Genomic DNA, 12,337 nt, shown 5'->3' on the forward strand with positions numbered 1-12,337 from the left:
TTGATCTTATTTGAGTCTTATTTGATCTTCATGTCAAGTAACACTAAAGCATATTTCTTACAATTGAAGATTGTTTATTAATCACTATATGTATTTTAGCTCGCGAGACAAAAATGCTACCTGATAAATCAATCCAATATTTCTGTAAAGTGTTCAATGACTTTGTGGTTATTAAAGAAATATTTAATTTTGCGCTTATATTTTTAAGATAATTTTAATTGTACATGGAAAGTTACTGATGTAACAACTGGTTTAAGACTATGAAAAGCTTTACAGATTTGTTTATTGTTGTCAGACTAAATACTCACTTTTGACTTCCAAATCAATATTCTTGTTCTTAATGCTTGGTTTTCGTGTTTTCAGTAAAGCGCTAGTTTTCTATAATTTTATTGATATATATTAGATAGGCTGTGAAGCAATAATTTTTGTCCATTTTAAGTTTCAACTTCGCAATTTACTTCCTTTGGAAAAACTTTGTTTTTTAGATTAATACAACCCCCAGAGCCAGGGTTTACAATCTCTATGCCTTCTCAACGCTAGAACATAATTTGCAGTTTACTGAAAAAAAAATACAAGTGAATGTGCGTTGTCAGTTTAATACATATATGCTGATATTTATTCTTTAAAATCTTAATAATTTATGCGAAAGCAAAAAAATTCAAGATTTGGTTTTTCCAGTAAAGTGCAAATTATGTTCTGACCTTGAGAAGGCGTAGGGGTTTTGAGCCCTACTCATGTTAATATCTGCTCGTTTTGAGTTTGGCTCGGTTATTTATTGTAATTGATTAAAAAAAACTTTTTCCACAAAATAAGTTTTTCAAAGGAAAGTAAAGAACTCCATTAAACAAAAAATGAGCAAAAATAAAATCAAATAATCTACCAAGCCTAAAAGTACCACAAATCGACATCGATAAATAAATGAAACCCAAAACGAACATAAATTACAAGAAATAACCGAGTCAAACTCAAAACCAGCAGAAATTAACATAAGTTGGGCTCAAAACCCCCTATGCCTTCCCAAGGCCAGAACATAATTTGCACCTTACTGAAAAAAATATAAATGTTTTTACTTTTATAACTTTTATAAATCAAGTAATATTAACATTTTTATTACTAAATATCAGTATATGTATGTTAAACTGACAATGCAAATTCATTTGCATTTTTTTCAGTAAAATACAAATTATATTCTGGCCTTGGGAAGGCATCGGCTTCTTCCAAACATGGCTCAGCCTACCGAACACGGCAGATACTCTGGGTGATCGGATGACAACTGCAAGTTCGTTGCGGCCGTCTGAAGATATAATGGAACCAAGGTATGTGGAATGGTCAACCATTTCAGTTTGGTTTCTGGTGACAGAGTAATTTGATTTGTCGGTGTCAGACTTTGGCTGCACTACGATGACTTTTTTTTTCTAGTTAACAGATATTCAGATCCAGACAGCTTTTTCTGAAGCGAATTCAGAGCCATGAGTAGCTGTAACATGTGTATATTAATTCACTATGCATTCAGCACTATTTTGTATGGTTTTCTTTCATCTTTTTTTGACAGCTTACTATACCCTTCCTTGTAAAATCTCGTTTTGGACTGAAATTAAATAAAAAAAAACAAGTTTTTTAAACTGAAAGTAAGGAGCGACATTAAAACTTAAAACGAACAGAAATTATTCCGTATATGAAAGGGGCTGTCCCCTTCTCAACGCCTCGCTCTTTACGCTAAAGTTTTTTATTGTTTTAAACAATAAAGTTGTGAGACAGGGTCAAACTTTAGCGTAAAGAGCGAGGCGTTGAGGAGGGGACAGCCCTTTCATATACGGAATAATTTCTGTTCGTTTTAAGTTTTAATGTCGCTCTTTACTTTCAGTTTAAAAAACTTGTTTTTTTTATTTGATTTCTGATCGTTTTTTAGTTAATGCAGCTTTTCTTTGCATAAAAATTTTACTTTTCTTTTGCTAAATGGATGTGAACTTTGCCTCTCACAACTTTATTTTTTAAAACAATAAAAAACTTTAGCGTAAAGAGCGAGGCGTTGAGGAGGGGACAGCCCCTTTCATATACGGAATAATTTCTGTTCGTTTTAAGTTTTAATGTCGCTCCTTACTTTCAGTTTAAAAAACTTGTTTTTTTTATTCCGTATATGAAAAGGGCTGTCCCCTCCTCAATGCCTCGCTCTTTACGCTAATTTTTTTTATTGTTTTAAAAAATAAAGTTTTGATACAGAGTCAAATGTTATCGTAAAGATCAAGGCGTTTAAGAGGGGAAAGTCGCTTGCACATAAGGCATAATTTCTGTTCCTTTTAAGTTTTAATGTCGCTCCTTACTTTCAGTTTAAAAAACTTGTTTTTTTTTATTTAATTTCTTATCGTTTTTTTAGTTAATGCAGCTTTTATTTGCATAAAAATTTTACTTTCCTTTTGCTAAATGGATGTCTTTACAAATTAACTTACGTAACTAACTTCTATATTCGTATATTTTTCTTCTGGCAAAAAATACAAAGTTGCAGATTTTTGCAGATACGAGGTTGAAACCTATATAATAGGGTTTTCTGATACGGTGAATCTGACGGTGTGCTTTTCATTAAAATTCTTTCACTTTTAGTGGATGTTTCCATCCTCTTTAAAAAATTGGTTAAACTTTCTCTGGCTCGTAGCCTTTGATGAGTAATACTAAACTTGATAAAATTTATATATTTAGAATCAGCATTATAAACACATTCTTTTGATACATTTATTGACATCAAAATTCCATTTTTAAAAGTTTAGATTACTATTGAGCCGTATCGCTTGTTTTTTTATTGTTTTTTTTATTACGTATATGTTATTACGTATATGAGGGGGTTCTCCCTTAGTCAATACCACGCTCTTTACGTTAAAAGTTAAAAAAAATTTTATGCACAAACCCCTGAATCACAAAGGCCGTTTAATTAGAATAGATAGCTCTTTTGAAAGCACTAAAAAAAAAAAAACTGTAGCGTAAAGAGTGAGGTATTGACTTGGGGGAGAACCCCCTCACATACGTTAAAATTTCTGTTCGTTTTAAGTTCTAATATTCATTCTTACATTTCAGTTGAAAAAACTTGTTTTTTTTTATTAAATTTCTGATCGTTTTTTAAATAATGCTTGGAAATCCGGCGCCCCCTTCATAGAAATGTCCCTCACCCCAAAGAAACATCCTCCACGGAAATATTCTCCAGAGTAACTCCCTCCTCTAGCCCCCCTCCAGAAAAAATCCTTCCTGAAAATGGTTGTATACGTCCAAATAACAAATAAATAATGCTGGTAAGTCCGGTACCCCCATCAGGGAAATGTTAAACACCCAATAAAAACTACCTACACGGAACGTCCTTCCAACATCCCTCCTGATGCACCCTTCCTTCAACACACATACAAAGAAACTCATGAAAACGTCTGTATATTTCCGAATAACCAACACTATATGCTAACATTGGGTAAAGTTCATATCTTTTAGCCCTCACTCTGGGTACTTCTGGGTATTAAGTCATCCCAAAAGACATATTTATCATATTTTCGACCATGCTGAACAAAATGGCTATCTCAAAGTTTTGATCGGGTGACTTTGGTAAAAAATTAAGCGTGGGTGGGGGCCTGGTTGCCCTCAATTTTTTTTGGTCACCTAAAGATGGCACTAGAACTTTTAATCTCCGTTCAAATAAGTCCTCCCACGATATTCTAGGACCTCTGGGTCGATACGATCACCCCTGGGAAAAAACAAAAAAACAAATGATCACGCATCCGTGATCTTTCTTCTGGGCGAAACATACAAAATTCCACATTTTTGCAGATAGGAGCTTGAAACCTCTACAGTAGGGTTCTTTGATACGCTGAATCTGATGGTGTGATTTTCATTGAGGTTCTATAACTTTTAGGGGGTCTTTCCTCCTTTTTTTAAAAATCAGCCAAATTTTCTCAGGCGCGTAACTTTTTATGGGTAGCATTAAACTTGATGAAAAGTTTATATTTGAAATCAGCATTGAAATCTGATTCTTTTGATGTATCTATTGGTATCAAAAACCCGTTTTCTAGAGTTTCGGTTACCATTGAGCCGGGTCGCTCCTTACTTACAGTTCGTTACCACGAACTGTTTGATAAATTTTCGAAAGCCTGACTGACTTTTCTTTAAAGCATTGAATTTTTTTTCCGTTTCCAAAATTCTGCAAAATGAAAAATAATTTTTTTAACGTAATCAAAACCAAAAAATTGTTTTTTTTTCTTTGCAACCAGAAAAATTGAATTCCCTTAAGACTAAACATGAAAGTGTTGGGCCATCATGGGATTTCCTAGCTATTCCAGAACAACTTTAGGTCATGTCCTGCTCATGATTTCATTCTTTGTAGTTAGAAATTTATTTTTTTGCAGTAACAAATATTTTAACTTATTTTTTTGAATCATTACCAGTAATATTCCTAAGTAGGATAACTAGACATGTCTTCTGCCCGAGGTCGGTAGCTCTATTTTAATTGACATTTCAGGCTGATAAAATAGCTTATAAAGTAAATTTTGATATTTTAAAGCCTTTATTTGCATCTGTTTATCATTTTAACAGCACAACATCAGTGTGCTTAATGGCTTTCCCAAACACAATATTAAATCCAAGGGAAAGCGTTGTAATCCTTTTAAGAGAACCGCCAAAGCAGGAAAATCTTAGTTTTCGCAACTTGAGTAGTTATATTTCCGGTTTTCGGACGCGCTCCATGTATCTCCCAACATAAAAAAAGCGAAAGAAAGAGAAAGAGAAAGAGAAGTAGGATAGAGAGAAAAAGAGGGAAGGAGAAATAAAGAGAGAAAGTGATAGAGGAAAAGAGATGAATATAGAAAGGAAGAGAGAAAGAAAGACGGAGAGAGAGAGAAAGAAATAAAGGGAGGGAAAGACCGAGAGAAAGTAAGACAGAGAAAGGAGGATAAAGAAATAAATAAAGAGAGAAATAAAAAAAGAGAAAATAGGGAGACAGAGAGAAAAATAGAGAGAGAGAGAAAGTAAAAATGGAAAGATATGGAGAGAGTGAGAGAAGTCAAGATAAAAAGAAATACAGAGAGAGAGGAAGGGGGAAATAAAGATAGACAGAAACAGAGTAAGCGAGCGGGGAATAAAGAAAGATAGAGTTTGTGTAAGGGGTGGCCTCTTTATAGACTTTCCAGATTTGAGAGAGGTCTTTCCAATCAATGTAGAAAGGTGGATTCAACCTTTAGCAAGCTTATATTTAGAAGAATATATGTAGACTAAACATATAATATTGAAGCTAGGAGAGAATGGGTCCCTTATTATTACAAAAAATTTTTAGTGTAAAGTATTACTACTAGTTTTACAGTTTTATTTATTAAAAAAAAAAACTTCTTGTGTTGAGAATAGATAGATATTTTTTTTTAGATATTTATTGCAATAAAAGCCACTTTGGGCCATGGCAAAAAAAGGAAAATCACACAAAATAATAACATGATTATAACACTCATGGCAAAGTATGGTAGCCTACATAACAATAACAACGCAAAATTACAAAACATTACAAAAACATAATAAAGCACACAATATCATTAAACTAACATAAATAGATAGATGTATGTTACATCAGTCAAGGGCCATGATTACAAAAATAACAAACAAGAAAACAACTTACCCACATGCAGCAATACTTTCCACACTCACCCCACCCCCTTTACAAAAATCTATCTCTATGTGACATACCCAATTTTATATACTTTGCTATAATTCTTATTGTCCCATGATTTTTTGATCCCATTACTGAAACCAACCACTCACTTGTCCCCACATTAACAAAAAATAAATCTTTCCTTAGATCCTGTAATTCGGGACAAAGGGCCATGAAGTGAAGCAGATCCTCCCCATTTTCTCCGCACATAGGGCATGAGTAAGGACCCTCCTTTACCCTTACCCTCCCTAAATATTTCCTCCTTTCTCCAAGTGCTAGAAAATTACCCATCCCTGATATATACCACTTAATTTCTTCACTATTTAAACCCGCTTTAAAATAATTATCATATCCCCAGACCTCCTTCCATTGCCGGTAAATGCCGAGGGACACCGAGGCTGCGACTTCACACTGCCATTTCTGAATCTCCTGATCTCCAAGCACTCCCTACACTAGTTTTGCTACATTTCCTACTTCCAGCCCTATCCCCTTCCCTTCATTCCAAACACCTGATAACCCACAACTATTTAAGATTGATTTCACCTGGGAAGCCCATGAACATTTCCTTCTATCCTGCAACACCTCCAGATAAGCTGCATTTACTAACCTATTATTCTGTAAACCAATCACCTTTTCCCAGTATCCTATCATTCTAACCAATCTTTTTACCCTCAATGAAAACAGTCCTAGATCACCCTTTAACACCAGATTATTAAATTTCCCCCTTCGCCCTAAAAGTCTCCTGAAATGTCCTAAATAAATTCTCTCTATTTTTTCCCCTTTTTCAAAACCCCAAACTTCCCCACCGTAACTCAATGATGGGCCTACCTTCGTCTCAAAAATTCTCTTCTGTAGCTTAATATCTGCTGGTCCTAGATGCCCAAGGGGACTCTTCAATAATGCCCATGAAGCCTTCTGACCCTTCCAACTCGCTATTTGCACCTGATCACTCCATTTCCCTGAACTTGTGAACTTACATCCCAAATAAATAAAATCCTTAACTTCTTTCATCTCTTTCCCTTTAAAATAAAACTTATTCTTTTCCCTTTCATCATTTCCAAAAACTAATATAACTGATTTTTCAATATTTAAAACTAATTTTTTACTCTCCAGATAACTATCAAAAATCTCTAACATCTTTTGCAAATCCGGAGCCGATTTCGCAAGCAATACTATGTCATCTGCAAATAATAAACAAAACAGCTCCAGCGACATTAAGTTTAACGTAGGGACATTTGTATTTCTAAAATACTGCCCAATATCATTAATAAAAAGAGAAAACAAACGCGGTGATAGTGTGCATCCTTGTTTGAGGCCTATAGTACTTAAAACTGGCCTAGCATAAGAAATACCCACCTTGACTACTACTTTAACCATCTCATACATTTTCATTATAACTTCTACTAACCTAATTGGCAATCCTAATTTCACCAACACCACTTTCAACAAACTCCTTGAAACTTCGTCAAATGCTCCCCTAATGTCCAAAAACGCCGTATATAGCCTATTTTTCCTATGCCTCGTATATTTACTAGCTAAAGCCTGTAAACAAAATATTTGATCAATTGTACTATAATTTTCCCTAAACCCTGCCTGACATTCAATTAATATACCTTTATAATGCAACCATTTATCCATCCTACTAGAAAGGACTCTACAAAATAGCTTACTGATAGAACTTCCTAAACTTATCCCCCTATAATTCTTATGTAGGTTTCTTTCTCCTTTCTTAAATAATGGGATCTTAATCGATATCTGCCAATTTTGTGGCCATAGAGGTGTACTTAGAATTGCCAAGAATATCAATGCAAGCGCTGGCAGTATCCACGCTCTTGACCATTTCAGCAGCTTAGTTGGTACTCCGTCGATGCCCGGAGCTGAATTCCCTCTCATGCTTTTCAAGGCGTGCCATATTTCCTTCTGTCCAACCGGTTCCAGTAGTTTAACGTCCTCTGAATCCAACTCAAAATCGGCTGTTTCTTCTAAACTATTCATCTCCTCATCAGCTCTCTCTTCGTCCTCTTCGGTGTATATCTCTTTATATTTTTGTTCTAAGTATTCTGGCCAGGTATCGGCGTGAGGGACTGAATCAGTCAACTTTCTATTTTCTGTTGATTTCCTAATTAACTTCCAGAACTCCGTCGTATCATTCACGCTAAATTTCTCCTGTATTTTTTGGCTTTCTTCCTCTTCAAAACGTCTCTTCTTCAACTTAAGTAGCCTTTTATATCCCCTTCGCTTGTCCCTATAACCTGAAAATTTTTTTCCGCTGCAACTGTACTACTAGCCTTAAGCAACCTAAAAGCTTCTAAAACCTCCTTCTTCTTTTCCTCACAATCCTTATCAAAAAAACTCATCAAGCCAGTACTTCTACCATTTTTTCTCCTGCATGCCACCTTAGTTCCAATCTTATACAAAACCCCCGACAAAAAATCAACAGAACCTGCTATATCCCCTTCCCTTGCCATATCCTCACTCTTCTGAATAAATGAATCCAGCCCTCCATCTTCAACTAGTATCTTTTTCAACTTCTCCTCACTATCATTATCAAACCTTAAACCTTCCCTCCAATCAAGCTCATTACCCATCTTTCCCTTAGCCCCAAACTTCTTTTTCCAGCTCTCAGCCCATCCTCTCCCTCCTAATTCAACCCTAATAGGCACGTGATCCGACCCAGCCAGCGCCATCACCTCAAAATCCACACAACAAGAAAGAAGCCCCAGACTAACAACCCCATAATCTATAACACTTGGAGATCTACCCTAAAAACATGTAAAATCCCCCACTCCTTTATCCTTCCCTGTCCTCCCATTCAAAATAACCAAATTCTGCTTACCACAAAAATCCAATAATTTTTTCCCCCAATTATTCTTTCTCCGATGACCGTCCTTACTCGTCCTCCTCCTAACCGACGGCTCAATCATATCAACTCCCTTAGTTTTTCCTAGTTCGAGATCCACCTCCTCCTCACGGGCTCCTTCATCCTCCCCTGTATATCCGTTAAAATCCCCTAGAAAAACAAAATAATCGGACGGAAACCGTTCTGAAAAACAATCCATATCATGTTCTAATATCTCCCAGGTATCCTCATCACTAAAAGTGCTAGTTTCCGGCGGTAAATACACTGAACAAAAGATAAACGAGTTACTACCTAAAGGTACTCGCACCCATACTAGATTACATGAAACACTTTTCAATCGAGATAAATTTCGCCATCTATTCGTTATCAATAATACCACTCCTCCATAAGTTCTACCATTCTGCGATCGCTTTCTTTGTGATCCAAAATAAGAAAAACCTTCTATTCTCTCCTCTTTTTCCAGCCACGTTTCTACTAATGATACAACTGAAAAATCACAACATTTAAGAAGACACTCTAATTTAAGATACGAAAGGCCCTGAACATTCCAATGCGCTAAATGACACTCGTAAATTGCGCCATGGCCCTGCTTATGCTATCCACTATTTGAGCCAATGGGTTGTGACGAGTTAAATAGCTGCCTAGGCTCCATTTTATTAGGGTCCTCAGCTCTAACCGACTTGCTCTTCTGTCTTAGGTGGTCATCTGGGCTAATAATTTGGTGGCTGTTACGTTTGGGAGCCCCCACAGGCCCGACAAAAGTTGATGTGGAGCCTTTTTTAGTAACAGGAGTTTCACTGTTCACCCCATTTATTTCGTTATCACTACTAAGCTCCTCCACTACACTAAAGAAAGATTGAATTGAGGATGAAGATCCAGAACGCTATCTTGAATTGCAAGGTTCTTCCAGGTTAAACCGATTATTTTCAGAAACAAAACTCTTTACTAAACTTTTTTGAGGCACTGATAAAGACCCAGGTTCACGGAGAAACTTTTGCCCAAAATTTTCCTTAAAATGGGTCATGGTACTCGCTTATGACTCTATATTAGGGGAATTCGTAACCTCAACTACAGACTGCTTATCAAAGCTATACGTAAAACACTGTTGACCAATATATAACTTTGTCCCTCTTAGTCTTGCTTCTCTATTTTCTCCTCTAGCCCGTTCAAGAAAAGGCTTTAGGTGGTTACGAATAGACAATTCACGCTTTGTATAATCGGGACTAACACCAAGACCCGCCCTTCAGGTGCGCACTTGAACGCAATATAGTATCACGAATGTAACCACTTGTAAACTTAACCAGCACCGGTCGCGTGCCTTGTTTAGCGTTTAGCCGAATAATGTCTCTAATGTCCATCATTTTCAGCCCTAAATTTGGCACATGTAAGTTGAGTGCTCTCATTACATCTTCTCGTAACGAAGAACCTTTGTTTGTAGGATCGAAATTATACAGGACCAAATTACACTTTTTAGACTCATTTTCTAGTCTTTGAAATTTTACGTTAGTAACCGACAATTCAGCTTGCAAACTTAGGTAATCTTTCTTCAATTGTGACGTATCCTCCGAGAACTTGTCTACTGTCGAATCAATTCGCGACGAAATAGCAGATAGGTCGTTTCTCAGTTCTTGAACCTGCGATGAAACTATTTCTATTCCGTTCAATTTTTGATTAATTTCTTGTAGAGTTTCAGAAAAATTAACAGAAGTCATAATTAATCCGGAAATATAGTTATAATAATTAGAAAGATTACTTATCTTTCTTTGAGGGCCAAGCCTCACAAATGCATCCGAGTGACTATTCCAGTGCCTGTAATTATTCACACAAAATTTCTGCTTAACATAGCAAGTCTTGTAAAGTAAGATTTCCACTTAACATGACAATTCTTGTCAATGGGAACTGGTTTTTAAAGTTATTTCACAGCCTGTGTACTTAGATGTAAGCGGAATGAATGCTGATTAAAACTGGGTCAAGTTCAAAGAAACTAGATTTCAATTTATAATCCTCTTCGCTAACTAGGTGTTATCTCTTTGAACTGTGAATCAATAATACGAGCAATCATTTAAATATTTACTCGTATACCATAGTTTATAGAATTAGCAGTATGATCATACCCTATCTCACCCATTATAAAAACCCGGACCAAGGTGCGAGTGCTCCAGAGAACGTTTTTGCAGATATAAACATAAGCGGCATTAGATCTTTCACGGGTAGACAAGTCAGATTTCTCTTGGACACGAAACAAGTGGAAACCCGCTATTACGAATAATGCAGTTTGTAACCATTTCTCATTGATTGACGGAAACAGACTAACCCGCTAATGTAGAAATAAGTGGGAGGAGCTTTTTGTTCGTACCGAGAATGAAGGCCAGAAATGATCTGCGATGAACTTACTGGATAATTCTATAAACTGTGTCGTATACTTACGTATATTTAAATATTAACTCGAATAATTGCTCGTAATTATTAAATCAGAACAATTATTTTTATTACTTAACGATATTTAATTATGAGGATAAAAGTTCATTGGATCACAATTGGATCACAATTATGAATTTCGGTTATAACTGCAACATAAATGTATATGTTATATCTATTGTAGGAAGGTGAAATAGCTACAAAGGCCCAAACGTGACGTGCCAGTGTCGTTTCGCTTATTTTCTGAAATAGTATCTATTCTGGAGTGGAATAGAATTTCCAGTTTCCCAGAGAAGAGTTCCATTCTCGAGGAAAGTGTTTTCTTAGAGCTGACCGTTCCCTAACATGGGGCACCCTTGTTCAGGGCAATTATCACAATAAAAGGAAGAGAAAGGAACGGTAATAAACAGACAGAAAGGAGGTTGGCGTGGGACAAGAAATAATTTTCGACTCTCCATTTCTTATAATATCAAGAGTAAATATAAAATTCTCAAAAATACAGTTCTTGCGACATAGTAGTCAATCAAACAATTCGTGACAATGAACTGTAAGTAAGGAGCAACTCAGCCCAATAGTAACCAAATCCCTTACAAAGGGGTTTTAAAAACAATTAATACAGCAAAAGAATTAGCTTTAAATTTGTGTCCCAAATATAAAAGATTCATTAATTTTAATGTCACCCATCAAAAGCTACGAGCCTGAGAACATTTGCCTGATTTTTGAAAAAGGTGGAACACACCCCCAAAAGTTCAAGTCAGAAGTTGAAAATCACAATATCAGAGTCAGCGTATCAGAGAACACTACGTTTGAGATTTCAAGATCCTACCTACAAAAATGGAGAACTTTGCCAAAAGAAAGAACACGGATGCGTGTTTATCTGTTTGTTATTTTATTTTCAGGGATGATTAAACGAAATTGTCCCAGGTTTCATTCAAATGGAAATTTAAAGTTCTATTACCCCTTTTGAATTAACCAAAAGATTGGAGGCCAACAAGTCACCCCCGTGCCCCTCTTTCCATAAAGACATCCAATCAAAACTTGGAGATAGCCATCTAGTTCCATAGTTCAAAGATCCAGTAGCTTTGCCTCTGGGGATGACCTGAACCCCCCCCCCCCCAGCCCCTGGGAAAAGGGCTATAATCTATGCAATTTGCATATTGTTTACATGTAAAATTTACTTTTAGGAAATGACGGAAGTTTTTTGGAGGAGAATTTTCTGTGGAAGGGGGAGATAAATTCTCGTGGGAAGTAAATCTTCCGTGGAATTTTCCAGAGTAAATTTTACAGAGAGTAGATAGGGATTTTTTCGGCATGATTTGAAGAAGATCTTTTAGGTATTTTTTTCCATTTGCCCAATTACTTAAAAAAAAGAATGTGGCAACAAAATACAAGGA

General features: G+C 35.9%; 1 protein-coding gene across 1 annotated transcript in view; it reads right to left on the reverse strand.

The window, feature by feature from the left end:
* eag (potassium voltage-gated channel protein ether a go-go) overlaps nucleotides 1-12,337 on the reverse strand; it is a 525,138-nt gene that overhangs the window by 198,979 nt on the left and 313,822 nt on the right. The window lies entirely within an intron of this gene.

Source organism: Artemia sp. Qi Xiang Cuo, chromosome 7, assembly GCF_049724085.1.
Source record: "Artemia sp. Qi Xiang Cuo chromosome 7, ASM4972408v1, whole genome shotgun sequence".
Classification (NCBI taxonomy): Eukaryota; Metazoa; Arthropoda; class Branchiopoda; order Anostraca; family Artemiidae; genus Artemia; species Artemia sp. Qi Xiang Cuo.